We start from the raw sequence: 18200 nt of genomic DNA, 5'->3' as shown, positions 1-18200 counted from the left end.
CTCAGGAGATGGCCGGGCCACTCATGGCAGGGTCCGCAAGGTATAGATGGGCGTTGTTCACTTACAGACCTATGCGGTCCTCTTGGCCATTACTTCAATTCCATCCTCTAAACTGGATGTCTGTACAGACAAGCTGAGCCAAAAGCTCAATTGTAAGCGCAAAGAGGAGGGGGGATAGGGGACAGCCCTGTCTAGTCCCTTCCCTATGGGGAAAGGTGCGGAGAGGACCCATTGATCTGAACTCAAGTGGTGGGATTGCAGTAGAGAGCACAAACCATGCCACGAAATTTAGATCAGATGCCGGCCCGTGTCAGTATAAGTTGAAGGTAACCCCAGTCCACCATGTCGAAGGCCTTTTCAAAGTCATTGAAAAGGAGGGCTAGATCATGTGGCAATCGATGACGGTGAGCCAGGGCCACATGGAGCATGCATCGGGTCGGAATAAGGTATCATTGATCTGGGTGGATCAAAGTAGCAAGGACTTGCTTGAGTTGTGTAGCCAGCATGGTAACAAAGATTTTGACCTCTCTGTTAAGGAGTGATATTGAATGGTAGTCTGTAGATAATGTGGAAGAAAGTCCAGCTCCGGAGGAAAGGTGCCAGTGTGACACCCTTCCCTGTAAAGGGACAGAAGGTGGTGAGACGGCGTCTCATGGAATGTGGTATAATATTCCATAAGAAAGCCATCTGGTCTAGGAGTTTTTCCCGGTTCCAATCCAGACAATCCTTCTCCAACCTCCTTGGCTGTAAAGGGTTTGTCAAGCATTCGAGTTTCAGCAGGCGACAAACAAGGAAGAGGGACTGCATCAAGGAAGTGATCAGGGAAAACCATGTCTCTCCCCATGGGAGCCTCATACAAGTTTTTATATGATCAGGTGAAGGCATCTGCAATCTCAGGAAGAGTATGACGTTGGTGACCACTTTCAACAGTAATCAATCAATTTCACTTTATTCGTTTTTTGCATAACACCATAAAAGTAATCTTAAACAAAGAGTAACCTAAGACTACATTTATACCGAAGACCCCAAAACATTTCCTCATTGCGGCTGCAGCCGCGAACTGCTATTCCACGCGGCCGGAGCTGCTAAACATTTTACTCCTCACGGCTGAAGTCGAGAGCTTCCATGCAACACGGCCAGAGCCGCTAAGCATTTTCCTCCTCACGGCTGAAGTTGAGAGCTTCCATGCAATGCGGACGGAGCCGCTAAACAGTTCCTCCGAACTGCTGCGCAACGCTAAACATTTCTTGCGGCTGAAGCCGGGAACTGTCACGCTACGCGTCCGGAGCCGGTAAACATTTCCTCATTGCGGCTGCAGCCGCGAACTGCTATTCCACGCAGCCGGAGCCGCTAAACATTTCCCATATCATGGCTGAAGGTACTAACCACAATCAACGTAGCAGGAGCCGCCGGACTTTTCCAGCCTCACGGTTTTAAGCCGCTAGCAATTCCTTCAAAGCGGCAGAAAGCTGCAAACCACAATCCAGAGCAACAGGAGTCGCTAATTCAAGGACATAGCAACAGTGTTGCAAAGCGGCAGAAGCCGCCCATCACGAGCACCAGGAGCACTAAGTTAAATCACAGGGCTGTATCACGTAAAGCGAGCACGAGGAGAGCTAAGTTAAGTCCAGGGCATCTGGAGGATCCATTGGATAAGGAGGCCTCCAACAATATGATAAGGAGGGTGTGTCAGGGGGATATTTAGTGACCTTGCATTGTTATGATCCCTACAAAACAATGAGAAAACACAAATAACAATGGGTCAAGGAACAGAAGAAGCTATCAGAAAGACTGTGTGTTATCGATGGGATACAATCTATGAATCCACAGTGTTCATGTTGAAAAAATATATGTTCCCATCAGATACCCGTCCTGTACCGCCCTACATCATTTGGGATCCTTCACCCGAAGGAAGTGGAAATGAATCCACTATGGATTAGGTAGATTGCAGCCTAACCATGCTGAAGGATGCAGTGATGTGTAGAGGAAAATTATATAGTGGTATCAGGGGGTAAAAATAACTAGCAGTGCAGAGAAAAAGAATGCCATGTGTAGCATGTGACTGAGTGAATTAATATTGGGTTGTGGGAGTGGAAAAAATGAATTTAATGGAATCCTACCCACACCCAAGGTTAAAAAACAGTGCAGAGTAGTGCTACAAATAGCTACTCAGGTGTAATCTAGGTCGACATGTTTCTGCAGAGAAAAATAGGTTCACAAGATACCGGTCTGCTTCATCAGGACCTTAAACGGAAAAGTGCTACTGCTGGTAAGTGTATAAAAAACTCATGACCAAGATTGTTTGGTAAATGTACACTATCATGAGATTTTCTCTATGTTTGAAGCTATCGTTAATTAATTCTGTGTGTCTCTATGTGTATGTTTGTCTCGTCCATTTTTTCATGTTGATGACCATCTGGATCATCCCAACTGGCGATATCAGGTGATATGATCACAATCACTTTTTATACAGTTACCAGCAGTAGCACTTTTCCAATAAGGTCCTGATGAAGCAGACAGGTATCTTGTGAACCTATTTTTCTCTGCAGAAACATGTCGACCTAGATTACACCTGAGTAGCTATTTGTAACACTACTCTGCACTGTTTTTTAACCTTGGGTGTGGGTAGGATTCCATTAAATTCATTTTTTCCACTCCCACAACCCAATATTAATTCACTCAGTCACATGCTACACATGGCATTCTTGTTCTCTGCACTGCTAGTTATTTTTACCCCCTGATACCACTATATAATTTTCCTCTACACATCACTGCATCCTTCAGCACGATTAGGCTGCAATCTACCTAATCCATAGTGGATTCATTTCCACTTACTTCTGGTGAAGGATCCCAAATGATGTAGGGCGGTACAGGACGGGTATCTGATGGGAACATATATTTTTTCAACATGAACACTGTGGATTCATAGATTGTATCCCATCGATAACACACAGTCTTTCTGATAGCTTCTTCTGTTCCTTGACCCATTGTTAAGGAGGCCTCCAGCCTACGCCAGGACCTTTTATCGCTTCATATGAGCCTGAAATCCTCTGCCCCCACACATCAGCACGGACAGCTTTTAGACCCTGTGTTTGCCAGTTGGGAGGATGTAGGAGCTACCCCCCCCCCTCTCCTGGTTCCCTGGTCGGATCATTGTTTGATCCCCTTCAAGGTGAAGGTCCCAGAGACTGGTGGTCTGGAAAAAGAGCCATGCAATCACCCGCGCAGGAAATGGAAAAACTTTGCGCAGGATGATTTTAACAGAGCACTGATAACAGGCGGGCCCCCAGGAGGCACAGATATTGAAACTGCTTGCCGGAACTTGGAAAGGCACATAGACAATGCTCTTAATAAGGTGGCCCGCTACTCCCTAATAAATCTGTTGGTAGGGCTCAGAACTCTGCACCATGGTTTACATCAGCCTTGCATCTTGCAAAAGCTGAATGTAAACGCCTGGAGAGGTAGTGGAGAAAGGGTTTTTTGTGCCATGACAAAGGGAAATACACCGAGGAACGAAAAAAATATTATGGCCTTATCAGGAGGGCAAAAGCTACCTACTATCAGACGAAAATTGCGGAAAACTCCCCCATAGAACTCTTTAAAATATATAAGGAGATCTCTTCCCTTGCAGCTACCGCCGCACCAGTAGCTGGCTCGGATGAGTCATGCATCCGGATTGCGAACCTTTTCGCGGAAAAAGTGGAGAAAATGTACTCCTCCTTTCCAGGGATTGGAATGAGGGGTGTGGATTTCGAGGAAAAGTCCGGGGAAGATGTGGCGGGTCAGAGATTGTATAATTTTACTATTCCCTCCCCCGAGATCCTCAGAAAAATATTCAGTAGCATCAAGTCTGGTTCACCCAGGGACCTTGCCTCACCCAAGGTGTTGGGCGAAAGTGTGGACATTCTGGAGCCCTATATCAGGCATGTTTTGGAGGTCTCATTTAGATCTCATACGGTGCCTGGTAGGTGGAAAAGGGCCATTGTTCTCCCTCTCCAGAAGAAGCTGAACATCAGCCCAGACACACTGGAAAACCTGTGACCAATTTCGCTTCTGCCAAAAATGGCCAAAATAGCTGAGAAGGAGGTTAATCAACAGCTGATGACCTATGCTGAGGAATCCAGCCTCTTGCATCCATCTCAATCAGGCTTCCGGGCATTCCATTCTACGGAGTCTGCATTATTCCTGGCCACAGAATCCATCAGACAGGGGGCAGACGCTGGGCACACTATCGCCCTGGTTATGCTAGACCTCCGCGCTGCCTTCGACACTGTGGCACACTACACCTTGCTGCAGTGTCTGAATAAAGGCGGTGATTCTAGCCCGGCTCTTAAATGGCTGAAATAATTTCTGGTAGAGCGGAGCTTCCAGGTCAGACAAGGGACGCACTATTCCAAGGATGTCAAGCTAGAACAGGGTGTGCCCCAGGGCTCTGCCCTGAGCCCTACCTTGTTCAATCTGTATGTCACCCCACTGGCTGAGATAGCGCAGGGTTTGGGAGTAGAGGTTGTCTCTTATGCCGACGACACACAGCTGGTGATCTCCCTATCTCGGGCGCTGGAAGTTGCTGCCTCTAACTTCAGGGCATGCATGCAGGAGCTTGCCTCCTGGATGGCAAAGAACTGCCTGAAGTTGAATGGCAGCAAAACTGAGGTGCTCGTGGTGTGGGGAAATGCATCAGGCTGGACGTCGGCATGGTGGCCTCCTAGTCTGGGCCCCACTCCGGTTCCATGTACCCTGGCTGAAAATCTCGGGGTCTGGCTGGACCCCACTCTCTCCTATGAAACACACACCAGACGTGTAGTGGGGAAATGCTTCGGAGTCCTTAAAAATGTACGGAAAACAATGGATCTCCTTCCTATAGAAGTGAGGAAGACGTTGGTGCACGCCCTCATTACATCTCGCCTAGACTATGGCAATATCCTTTATCTGGGCACTACTGTGAAATGCCTGGGGAGACTGCAGGTAGTGCAGAACGCCGCTGCGAGACTGGTACTGGCGCAGCCTAGGAGGGCTGCTTCCAAAAGAGCCCTTGATGCTTTGCACTGGCTGCCAGTTAGGAAGCGAGTGACGTTTAAAGCACTGTGCACATGCCATCGCATTACCCAGGACCCCCTCCTATCTGAAGGACCTTGTCACCAGCTATGTGCCTGGTAGGTCCTGAGATCCAGTGGGACTGGCCTATTGATGGTGCCTAAAGTGATGAAGGCCAGAATGGGAGGCAGATCCTTTCGGGTCTTGGCAGCTCAGAATTGGAATAAACTCCCTATAAATCTCCGGATGGAGACCTCCGAAGTTAGGTTTAGGAAGGCGCTTAAAACCCACTTGTTCTCTGTCTAAGTTAATCCTGAGGCCATGGAGCCGGGTCGCTGCCTACTCTATCTCACCCTAGCCCGGGGACACGCCGAGATGGCGTAACCATGCGCTTTATAAATTTCTTTATTATTATTATTTTTATTTAGGGCGTGCCTCCCGTAGGAGAGGAACTCTGTTTGGGGCCACAATCCTGCTCTGCATTGACAGGACTCCAAGGTCCAGGAGCCCGTCCACAAGGGCTACATCACTCCTCAACACTCCTCGCGGCCCCCGCTTCCCGGGACGCGGGCCCGTTGGAGGCCGGAGGAGGCTGAGCTGGGCCCTCCCTCTTACATTGACAAACTGTAAGGCAAACTAAGTTTATTTATTTGTGTGTGTTCCCTAAACCATTTTATCTGTATAACCCCAGTACTTTAATATGCTTGACATGGCTGGACGTGCAGGGAAGGGGAGGAAGGCTGCAACGGGAGGCTATGTGGCCGGGACACTTGACCAATTCATTACAAGGGCCACCTCGGTACTGGCGCATGAAATTGAACTTACGGAGTGCTGCCTCTCTCAGGACCCAGCCTTCAGTAAACGATCCTCATTGGGAAACTTAATGTTGGTAGCTACCCCGGAGCGACACACACATGCTCTTTTTGAACAAGTGGCCTCAAGTCACACTAGTAGTCTAACATCAGAGGAAATGGTGAATACCAGGATTGATGAGGCCCCCAGCATGCACGCTCAAAGCAACTCCAACACAACAATAAGCGTAGCAGGCGGGGTAGCCACTCACGCATCCACGATGTCTGCTCCCGAGGTTGTGCCACCTCCACCAGGGCATATACCAGGAGCGATCCCAAAGAGGAAGCGAGGTGGGGGTGCCTTAAGGGGAAAAAACCCTAAGGTGGCTAAACCAAATAATATGGGCGACTCGGCATATGCTGCACCCACAATCCTTGGGAATCAGACCGCAGCACCAAGTACTTCATCTATAACCCCTTCCGTTGGTCTTCCCCCTATGTTGGATTAGGGCTTTTGGTTAAAAGTAGGCGGACTTATCACGTCTTCTATACAGCCCATCCTTGCAAGACTGTTGTCAATTGAGGACAGACTAAAGAAATTCGAACAAATGACTATATCAAATCTCGAGTACATTAAGAAGTACCTGCCAACTATTAATCAAGATAAGAACCTGTCGTCAAGTGGCACAAGGAGCATTTCCGTCCCTAATTGGATCCCCCATACATCGGAACCCGATCCCATGGAAGGCACTTTGCGGGACTGTGCTGGAACTAGATTGAGTGCTAAGGGTGATGCAGCTCCGCAGGGAACTATGGCCACCACAAAGGGCAAAAGTATAGACCATCATGCATTGGGAGGGGGTACAGTTAAAACCCTGCAGGGGGGACAGAAGGGACCTTTTAATTTTAATGAGCATGAGAATTTGCTACCACATATTGACTTACCACCCGAGTCTGTACCCTATGTTGTTATCCTGGCAGGGGTCCCAGATCTAGAAAAGGGCAGTGTGGAATCGTTTGCTGAATTAAAGAATAAAACAATCCAATGGCTGAATTCCAACAGACCCCTCCCTCCACATATGCACAGTCAAATTCTGTTCGCACGCAGAGTGAGCTGGGTGGGCAGGAGAAGGAAAGACATAGCGGGTGAATGCATTGTCATAAACTTTATAGATAGGTGAGTAGTGCGATACATTTGTGTGAGGTCGACCCATACCACTAGAACTAGTGTTCAGCCACTTGACCTTACTTACTTCAATACCCCCCAAATGCAAAAAGTGAACCCTGCTTGTAATGGAAAAGTCTTCGAAAGGGGTTTTGGGGAAAATAATGTCAGAAACGGCACTGGGCTAGATGGCTTCGGTTTTGCCCTAGTATCCCCCTTAGCAACAGGTACAGTGTACTTGACATGGTGGTCTGACTAACTTCAACCAGTACTGACCACCAGAGCGCTTCCATTTCGGACAGAGGGGCTGAGGTCATAAGACAACAATCAGATCAATGAGTTATCTGGGTGCCTGTAAATAGTACAATAGACAGCATAGCCAGTGCCTGCAAGGAAGCGGGGTATACTATTGCTGCTGCTAAGGATAACCATCCTACACTTAGTGAGGGCGATCTTTACCCCGAGCCTATTACAATCCTAGAAAGAGGAGATATGGAGGTGACCCTGGAAAGTAAACATCACGCTAGCCAATACAGACTGATTACAGCTGAACTGTATAGCGAGATAAGGAGTCCACTAGGAGAGGTTACCACTCAAATAGCTTCAAGCCCAATAACTAAGAAACCAGAAATGGGTAATATTCTTAATTTGCTATCGTGGAACATCGCTGGGCTTTCTTCTAGGGTGAGGGACCCCTCTTGGTTAACATTTATACAGGATTATTCCATCATCTGTTTGCAGGAATCATGGGCAATTGAGGCCACACATATAAATGGTTATCACACATTCCATACCCCTGCTAGTCTGAGCACAAGGGGACATAACAAAGGGGGATTATGTACTTATGTGTCTAACCTTCTGAATGATTTAGTAGTGAAATTTGAGAATGGGTCAGAATATTATCAGATACTGCTAGTAAGCTGTTGGGGGAAAAAGGAAACAGTCCTAATAAACTTCTATAATAATATCCAGAAACCAGAAATTAACAAGGTACTGGAAGAGTTATGTCAAACCCTGAAGCGCATAGAAGATCTGTCTGGGGACATGTGCGTAATATGGGCTGGCGACTTTAATCGTTTCCTATGCCCATATAGCCATCTGGGTATTTGAGGTTTGGGCAAAGATAAAGATGACCCTCTCACACACTTTTCCCATACTACCTTGGGTGACTGGCTGAATGAAATATTCTTTCAATTCGGTTTGGGCTTTGCAAATGAATTATGTATCCCCCCTGTACCCTTTGAGCCAACTTTTATCGGGAGGGGGTGCAAATCAGTAATTGACTTTGTTCTCATGTCAAACCGGTATTTTTGTCATGTTTCTACTTGTGAAACATGTGAAATAATGACGAGCGACCACTTTCCGAATAGGCTACTTTTTTCCCTTGCAGGGAGTAAAAAAAACTTCCAAAATGAAAGAACCAACATACAATTATAATTAAAATTTTGCAGTGACAAATGGATATTCCATAAAATGGACTAAAGTGGAACCAACGGCTTTTCTTGAAACTCTAGTAAAAAATAAATATAAGGATTTTGAAACTTGTCTAGTGCAGACAGGCGAAAATGCCTTAGTTTCTGAGGCTTTTCTTAGAATTACCGAGCAAATACGAAATCTTCTTACAGGGTCGCAGAAACAGGGCATGACTAAGGCACAGAGGTGGTTCGATAGGGATTGTAACAAGGCCCATGCCCACTTACTGAAGGTACTAAAATATGAGACGAGAAGCAAGGAAGAAGTGAGGCTGGCCAGAACTGAATACCAACGAGCAATCAAAAAGCGTAAGAGTCAGTTGAAATCGGAAGCGTGGCAGGCGTTACACCAAGCCTTCCAGGCTTTTGGAAGGCTGTTAATGCCCCTTTTTACGCAAATAGGGCAACCAATATAATTGATGTGTCAATCACGGGAGATAGATGGGTTAATTATTTCAAGGGCCTCTATCAGGCAGATGTCCTAACCCAGAGTGAGGGAACTGTCGTAATGGAAGGAGATGAAAATGTTACTCAGGCGTCTTTCCCCCTGAACATTGAATTCTCACTCACAGAAGTTTTAACTGCCAATAATGAGAGTGCCGCAGGGAAAGCCCCAGGACCTGACGGCGTGCCAGTGGACGTATATAAGTCTAACACTGAGCTATGGGCCCCACTCCTAACCAATGTTTTGAATAGCTGCAATAAATATAGATTTATTCCCACGTGGTTAGACGCTATTGTGATCCCCATCTTTAAAAAGGGAGACAGAAATGAACCTAACTGCTACCGTCCAATATCTGTACTGGATTCACTTATGAAAGTTGCTGGGAGGGGTATTTTAAACGAATTACAACTCTGGGTGGAAGAAATGGGCACACTCTCTGAGGAAATATAAATTTTTTTGGTCATGTTATGTTCCCTAGTGCGTACCCCACCAACTCCATGTACCAGCTTAAAGTGCATGTAACTTCCCTCCTGAGCCAGCTATGAAGACGCAAATACATTTGCGTCCAACGTTAACTTGTCCTCTTTCAGATCCACCCTGAATGGATTATATAGTCCGTTCCTAAGTATGCTATGCCACCGTCTTTTTGTAGTGTACTTTACATGTTTTTCTGCTCTGGCAGAGTAGGCCCCGAATTTCTGCCATCGAGCCTCTTTTCTGGCTTCTGACTCTGACAGCCTCTGCCCAGGCTACCTCTGTATCCGTGAACTCTGACTTACTTCCAGCGCGGCCCCTCGCGCTCAGCTCAGCCTGCTTTCTGCCAAGACTGACTATAACCTTCGAGTTATCTGTTCCGCTCCTCGAGAATGCATTCCTGCCTACTAGCTTCAGTAAACATCCTCCCCAGCTGCAGAGCCAAAGGGCCGACCTGTCCCAGTGCAAGTAATTCATAGCCTCTGTTACCATGCTCCCATAGAAGGCCCCGTGCCCCACGCTTCTCATGTAGACACTTAGGCGCTTATACACGCATCCACAGTTAGCATAGAATAGCTTCTGCCCTAGAGACCTTTCCATCCAGATAATATGGTTCCTAAACATCAGATATCAGATATGATAGAAGTACAAGTTGACCTGACATGCCAGACTTCTGTCTCTTTACGTCAGTGTAAATGTCAAGTCCCCTGCACCCCGTCAATCACACGTCATGCAGCTGCGCGCGCATCCAAGCTTCCGATTTCTGCTGACATTGCAACAATTCTGTTAGCACCACCCCTTGGTGCCACCCACTTGCGTCACCTATCAGTGACGTTTCTAGCACACGCCTAGTTCACGCCTCTTGATTACGTACTAGTACCACGTGTATACTGTTATCTTGTCTTCTCTCAACTGTTACGCCTCCTGCACTATTACCTATGATGTGAATTAAGTATATAAGCTATGTATTGTTAATAAACTGGAGCGCGCTCATCTATCCCTTCTGACACCCCTGTGGTGGTCAGAATCCGATATCCTGGTCACGACCATTCCTTTATGAGGAATAAAACCCCTAGAAACTCTAACACCACGGACTCTGTCTTTTTTCATCCGATCTGAGTTATTATTGATTAAGTACTTACCTGCATAGAAATTAAGAGAGTAAATTAATTATTTACGTCATTTTGGCGCCGGAACAGGGACCCCTCCCCCCACCTCACGCGCCGGTTGGTGCGTTGCAAGCTCTGTCCCCTGCCATCAGTTAGACGGAACCTACGCGTACTGGCAGGATTTCCTGCATCTCCCTCTGGCCCACGGAGGTGACAAAGACTGCGATCAGTGCCCAGACGAGGCGGTGAGGAGTGCGGAGGATCCCGACCAGAGCCTAGCCGAAAGAAGCAAGGTCCGAGGTGTCAAGAGGCCCACCAGGTTTCCGAAGTTTTCCGAGGTTTTCCGAAGTTCTCCGAAGTTTTCCGAAGTACCGAGTCGAGTCCAGTCAAGTTTTCCGAGGCCTTCTGTTTCCGTGCTTCCCGGTGAGTACCATTGCTGGGACGTATCTAGACGGGTTTGGGTACACAAGTCCGGTCTGCACTGTTTTTAGGCAGTGTATCTGTACTGTTTAGCAGTATATCTAGTATTCCGAATTTCTGCACTGTTTTTAGGCAGTGTATCTGTACTGTTTAGCAGTATATCTAGTATTCCGAATCTCTGCACTTACACCAGTGTATCTGTACTGTTGAGCAGTACATCCAGTATAGGGGGTAGTCATCTATGTCTCTAAATGTCTTCTTATGTGATTAATGTCGTGGTATGAATGTGACCGTTTAATGTGCATTTTTGTGTTTCTTGTATAAAGTAGCTGTAACCAGTATTAAGTAGTAAAGGATTGAGTATTCAGTAATAAGTAAGCAAAATGCCGTTTCTCAGCAAGCTAAAGCAGATAGGAACTAGGAAAGGGATACTGGAGGAAGAAATTCCTATTCCCCCTAGGGACACTCCAGGTAACTTTATGTATCATAAACATGGCATAGATGCCATATTGTATCTGGACTTATGGGCCGATTACACCAAGCACCTAGACGAAAGACACAGGTGGCCTGTTACCGGAACATGGGATGCCGAGTGCATCATGAAGGTAGAAGAAGTATTATGGAAAAAGAAAGCTATACAATCTCAGAAAGACGCCATAGAATTTTGGCGTAAGGAATCACATAAGCGTGCTGAGAAAGCACTCCGTAGAGAAGACAGACTTAAAGAATCAGAAAAGGCCCAAGAAAACGAATTAGTTATTGAAGGGATCCGAGTAAAAACAGAAAAAATAGACCGTGCCCGAAACAATCTCGTAAACGGTATGTACCTTGCAGCCGAGGGCACATCTGAAGCCCTATCAGAAATACCGAAAAACTTACCGCCACCATTAGTTCCAACTAAAGTAATGCATAAGACTACTAAAGACATATTCCTAAATTCTTATCTAGAGGATGTAGCACCAGCTTACACCAATTTGCCTGTTCGTGCCCTGCCTCCTGACAGGGAAGGGGGTGGCACTACGCCCCCAGATCATGTTCCGCCAGTACCGCGACAGACCTCCCCCATTCCGCCAGCTCCGCCACTTCCCGCCCTAAAAACTGACCTGCCGAAACCACTCCGACCTGATCTTACTAAACGACAAATTCAAGTTCAGATCCAGACTCCGCAGGGAGATAATGCCCAAGCATCCGCTTCAGGAGGTGCGACTGCGGGTCTTCGGACCCCGCCATTAACACGCAGATTCAATTTCAGGGACACGCAGAGTCCTCTCACGTTCCAGTCTCCCCGCCTTGACGCATTAAAGGAAAACATGTCAGTTTGCAGATATGATCCAGTACCCGGAAAAAACGATCTAATGATATTGGCATCACTACGGTTAAGATCTGCTACTGATATCTTGCTATGCTATGTAGGAATGAAGGACCGTCTAGATAGGATATATGAGTTTGTTCAGACAGGGAAAGACCCTGACAGTATCAAGGATGCCATGGAGAAACAGAAAGTTGACATTCAAGCACAAATACTACAATTTTTCATAAATTGTCTAATAAGAGAACGAGACAGGCCTGAGACAGATCAGAGTGAATTAGATGCGCTGAACAAGTGGGGTCAAAATATAGCCGATGGAAAACATGACAGGGGGGCTTGCATAGCCAGTATGTACAAGAAAATTAGAAAGGCAGTGATAACGGCACATCAGAAAGGGAATGACAAAGCTTCCTCCGAGGAGGAAGAAGAACCTGAAGAACCAGGAAGGACTACAGACACTATAGCGTATGTAGGTAAGGGAAACTACCTTAGGAAAGGCATCCGTCCGGAAAACAAGAGAGTTTTTCTCTCTGCTTTAACAAACCCGAATTCTTCTGAACATCAGTTCCAGGAAACTGATAAAAGGCTTCGAGACCGAATGGGGTACCATGTACTAAATTCTATGGATGAACAGGAACTAGCTCGGTCAGCCGTGTTATGGGCCGAGAATCCAGACATATATAATGATGATACGTTAGCGCAGACATTCTTGAACCTCTCCCCAGACGAGCAGAAATTAGCAGGTGTATACATGATTCAGCACCTCCTCATCAAGTACAGAAACCATCATTCCGATCCAGGTCCATTACACGAAACATTAGAAGCACTACTCATGGATAGATGGAGAGGTTTCAGTACCAAGTTAATACAAATAATTTTAGAACAACGACATAAATATAACACCTTCATAAGATCTGAATATGTTCCGGCCCCACCTCCAGAAAGGAAAATGTACCACATGCAATGCGGTAGTGGCATTGAAAGTCAGAACCCCTTACGAGAAGTACACCCAGTTATGGGTGCGGATCACATCTTGAAACGTGTATATGTGCACACGCCATTGACTAAGTTAGAGCTGTTAGAAATGAAGAAACTAGTTCCGTGTCATGATAAAGACCCTGCAGGTTTTCACAGAGAGCTTAAAGACATGTTACTGATGGGGGATTACACGTATGATGATATCATGAAAATGTTGAAGGTACTGTTGCCCACGGGCATTTACGAGAAATTAAAGGAAAAAGAATGGGAGGTGGGGGACACAAAGATTGCATGGGCAGAAATAGAAGACGAAGAAAGCAAACGGGTCCCAGGGTTAGGCCTTGGGGACAAGACTAAAGCATTACCCGGATTAATAGTACAGGTTTTGCCAAGATTATTGACAACTAGAAAGGAAGATTGGGACGCAATCTCGTCCTGTAAACAGAAACATGATGAAGATACTCTAGTGACTTCTATTCAAGATTCGAGAAATGTTTCATTATAAATAGTGGCCTACAACCAAGTAGCGAGTCATATCCACACCTTTTCGTATCAAAATTAGTCGAGAATTCCCTACCATTAGTTAAAAATAGAGTGTACAAAGTTGAAAGTACCTGGCAGGCAAATACGCCATCCCAGATGTTACAAATGTTACAATATCATCAGAACAGAATTAGAGAAGAACAAGATCAGGAACAGAAATGTATGAAAGACACTAAGATGAAGATGTTAGTAGCTCAGACGGTCCCAGCCGACGGTCAGAGAAAAGGTGGGACCCAGACAAGTCACACTACAGCTCCCGTTAAGGGGACATGTAATTACTGTAAACAGCCAGGTCATTACGTACATGAATGCCCAGTCCTGAAACATAACATCTCAACAGGTAAAACTAAAGAAAGACCGCATCCGCCTAGACAAGATCAGGTCCAGCAACAGACCTCACAAAATGTACAGCCAATGCAGAATACACAGCCTATGCATGCTCCATCCCATACAGCACAGACAGTAGCAGGACCACAGCCCATTGCCGCGACTCAGCAAGTTTCACAACAGATGTACCAGTATGCCCAATCTGCATATCCAGATTACCCCCGATATACATGAAAGAGCCTAGAGAGGGAAGGTGGTTTGCCTCTTATTGAAATTCCTGTAGATCAAGAAGGTCCTTATGTACACAGTCACGTATTGGGAAAAGACAGAAAGTTTTTAATTGACACAGGGGCAAGCCGCACCACAATCAGTCATAATGAAGTCCCAGGGGCACCCCTCTCAGGCTCACAGAATGTTTCCCTTGGTTTTTCAGGACAGCCTATTGTAAATGAAGTATCGGAACCAGTACCCTTGGCTGTGGGCCCATTATCACGAGTTACAGATTTGTTACTTACGAACTCATGCCCAGAAAATCTGTTAGGAATAAAAACACTGAAGGCTCTAGGAGCTATAATATGCTGTTCCCCGGAGGGAGTTCGACTCTTTCTACGGGATTTCAAGGGTCATTATGTTTTACGAGAATTTGATGTCAGATTGAAAAATGTACCAGATCACCTATGGGCAAAAGGCCCAGCTGACGTAGGTTGTATGCATATCACTCCATACCGTGTTACACTCAAGACAGGAGTTGTTCTACCCAGAATCAGACAATACAAGTTACCACCCGATGCTGTAGTGGCTTTACTGAAAATCATTGAAGAGCTCATTGCCCAGGGAGTGGTCGTAGAGACCGACTCTAATATCTGTAATTCACCCATCATTCCAATTCTTAAACGTACAGACCCCAATGCACCGCCAGTATATCGGCTGGTGATTGATCTTCGAGAACTGAACAAATGCATTGTACCACAGTACCCTGTGGTCCCCGATATCTCTTCCCTATTGACTGCCATTGATTCAGAAGCAACGTTCTTTACTGTAATTGATCTCAAGAACGCTTTCTTCAGTGTACCTATTGATCCGGAGAGCCAATATCTCTTCGGATTCAGTTTAAATGGACGAAGTTTCAAATTTTCCCGCGCACCTCAAGGATTCACAGAAAGCCCCAGCATCTATAGTCAAGCACTGAAAAGACAACTAGATTGTATTCAAATGCCAGTTAACACCGCTTTACTGCAATACGTCGATGATCTACTGATCACCACACGGAGTGAGCCTGAATGTGAACAAGCATCATTGACAGTTTTACATTTCCTGGCCGACAAGGGACACAAGGTGTCTCCTTCGAAGCTACAATTCTGTGTTCAGCAAGTTGTATACTTGGGTCACTTGCTGTCCAAAGTGGGGAGACAGCTCACTCCCGATCGCATTCAGTTAATTGTAAATATGCCACGACCACAGACACAAAAGGAAGTGCGGGCCTTTATAGGCCTCACCTCGTACTGCAGACAATGGATTCCTCAATATGCATTTCTAGCTAAACCACTCATTCAGTTAACGACGCAGGAGGCAGCAACTTCGATTGCCCTCCCTTGGACTCAGGAACACACACAAGCCTTTGAGGAATTAAAGAAAGCATTATGCCAAGCACCAGTTTTAGCGACACCATGTTACAGCAAACCGTTTACACTTTTTGTTACAGAACGTGACGGCACAGCATTGTCTGTCCTCACTCAAGATCAGGCAGGTTCACATAAGCCTTGTGCTTATTTTTCAAGTACATTGGATTCAGTAGCCCAGGCACTCCCTGCGTGTTTAAAGTCAGTAGCAGCAACAGCGTTAGCAATAAGACAGAGCGATTCAATTGTTTTAGGCCATCAGTTAACAGTACAAGTTCCACACTCTGTAGAGGTTCTTTTAAACAGAACCCAGACTCAACACTTGACTATAGCACGACTGACAGGTTACGAATTGACACTATTCCAGCCACACATAGAAATCAGACGCTGCAGTATCTTGAACCCAGCAACACTGTTACCTACCATTATGACAGATCCAGCTCCGCATGATTGCATAGAGATCATTAATGCAGTAACAAAAAACATACAGCACTGACTAACACTCAGACAATTGATACGACAAAGACAATAGGACCGACACATTGTATGACAGTCAGGGATCCCACACTAGATGTTATCGACATTCAGACACATGCTACTCCAGAAGAAATAAAGAAATGGATTGAACAAGGAGGGATCCAAACAGAACAAGGTTGGGTGACGAAGGGAAAATCTACATGGTTTCTCCCTGACTCTATGGTTCAAGTCATGATAAATACAGCACATAGCCCAGCACACCTAGGAGAGAAAGCGATGCTAGACAGTTTACAAAATCTTTGGAACAATAAACACTTACGAGCAGCAGCGAAACAGAAAGTGCGTACTTGCATGATCTGTTGTCAGTTCAATCCAGGTAAAAGCGTCCCTGTAGAGCAAGGTGGATTTCATCCTCCCGATCACCCTTTTGAAGTCCTCCAGATGGATTATATCCAGATGGACCGTTGTCGAGGATTTAAATATGTTCTCGTAGTTGTTTGTGCTCTGTCCCGCTGGACCGAAGCATACCCAGTCCCAGATTACACTGCTCCGACCACTGCCAAGCAGCTGGTTCGTGAATTCTTCCCACGATACGGCTTGCCTCGTGTCGTGTACTCAGATAACGGTCAGCCATTCTCATCTGCATTAATGAAAGAAGTTTCTTTATTACTGGGATACCAGTGGAAGTTCCATTGTGTCCGACATCCCGAAGCCGCAGGCCTTGTAGAAAGACATAACCAGACACTAAAGATCCGCCTTGCCAAAATATGTCAGGAGAAAGGGGTCGACTGGATAGTCGCCCTGCCAGTGGCACTATTCTACATGAGAATGGTCGCCCATTCGAGATCAGGGCTATCCCCGTACGAGGTGGTCTTTGGCAGACCACCGAATATGTGGGGGACGCCCATTCCGAAAAAGATTACTGATATTGATTGTAATATGTTGACAGATTACCTTGCCTCCTTGATGTCTGCACTCCAATCATGTCGTTCACAGGTTGCTGCAGCCTTCCCTGACAACACTGATGTAAAGCCACACGACGTCCGTCCTGGGGACATTGTACTAGTGCGCAATTTTGATAGAAAGAGTCCGTTGGAGCCCCGCTGGAAGTCCCCGAAGACCGTTCTTCTCACCACGAGGACGGCCGTGAAAATCGAAGGAAGAAAGGGGTGGGTTCACACGAGTCATGTGAAAAAATTCTTTGGACTGAAACCTGATCGAGACTCGTCCACCCCCACCAAAGACTGTGTTGAGCCAAAAGACTTTACAGAATCTGAACGAGAAAAAACACCCCAAGAAGAATACCGTATGAAACTCCGATCTAGCAAGTCAGACAGTTTAATTGTTTAAGTCCTCCCCTAGGTGAATCGGTTAAATAGTTTCTGACATGTATCCCCTAGATCGAGATAGAGAGAGAGAGAGAGAAGTCAAGAAACGTACATACTGTAAATCACTTCGTAGTCACTGTATAGTGACACTATTAATCATGTTTATTCTGAGTATTTTAATTATTGTTGTTAGCATCGTTTTACCTATCTACTACCCTATTTTCAAGCGTGAACAATCTGTCTATAATGTATCTGCTGAACACACTTTTAGTAAGTTACCTCCACATGAACTCTCCTACAGACTTGCGCTGCGTAACAACACATTCATTAGTATGTTACACCATTCTCATCAAACTAACAATGCTACAAATTGCTGGATATGTGGCCGACTCCCTCCCTACCAGAACTACAAGGGAGCTCTGCCCCTCTTTCCGTACCCATTCACTCACAATGGCTCTTGCGGAGCATGGTTTAAAATAATTAATTCCTTAGATCCTGATATTGCTGTTTTCGATGGGGGCTGGGTTTGGGGAAACCTGAACTTAGTCCTGCTCGACGTCTGTTACCCTGATAAGGAGGGACTCCCCACTAGAATAGGAACTGATCTAGAAAATGAAGTGTATGGATTAGGTAATTATACAATTAGCCTTATGATTCTTACTGTTGAATCCGAAGACACGCCAATTCTACCCATTATGTCAGTACTGCC

The sequence above is a fragment of the Lissotriton vulgaris genome, chromosome 3_1, assembly GCF_964263255.1.
Source record: "Lissotriton vulgaris chromosome 3_1, aLisVul1.2, whole genome shotgun sequence".
Lineage (NCBI taxonomy): Eukaryota > Metazoa > Chordata > Amphibia > Caudata > Salamandridae > Lissotriton > Lissotriton vulgaris.
This window is presented reverse-complemented; position numbering follows the sequence as displayed.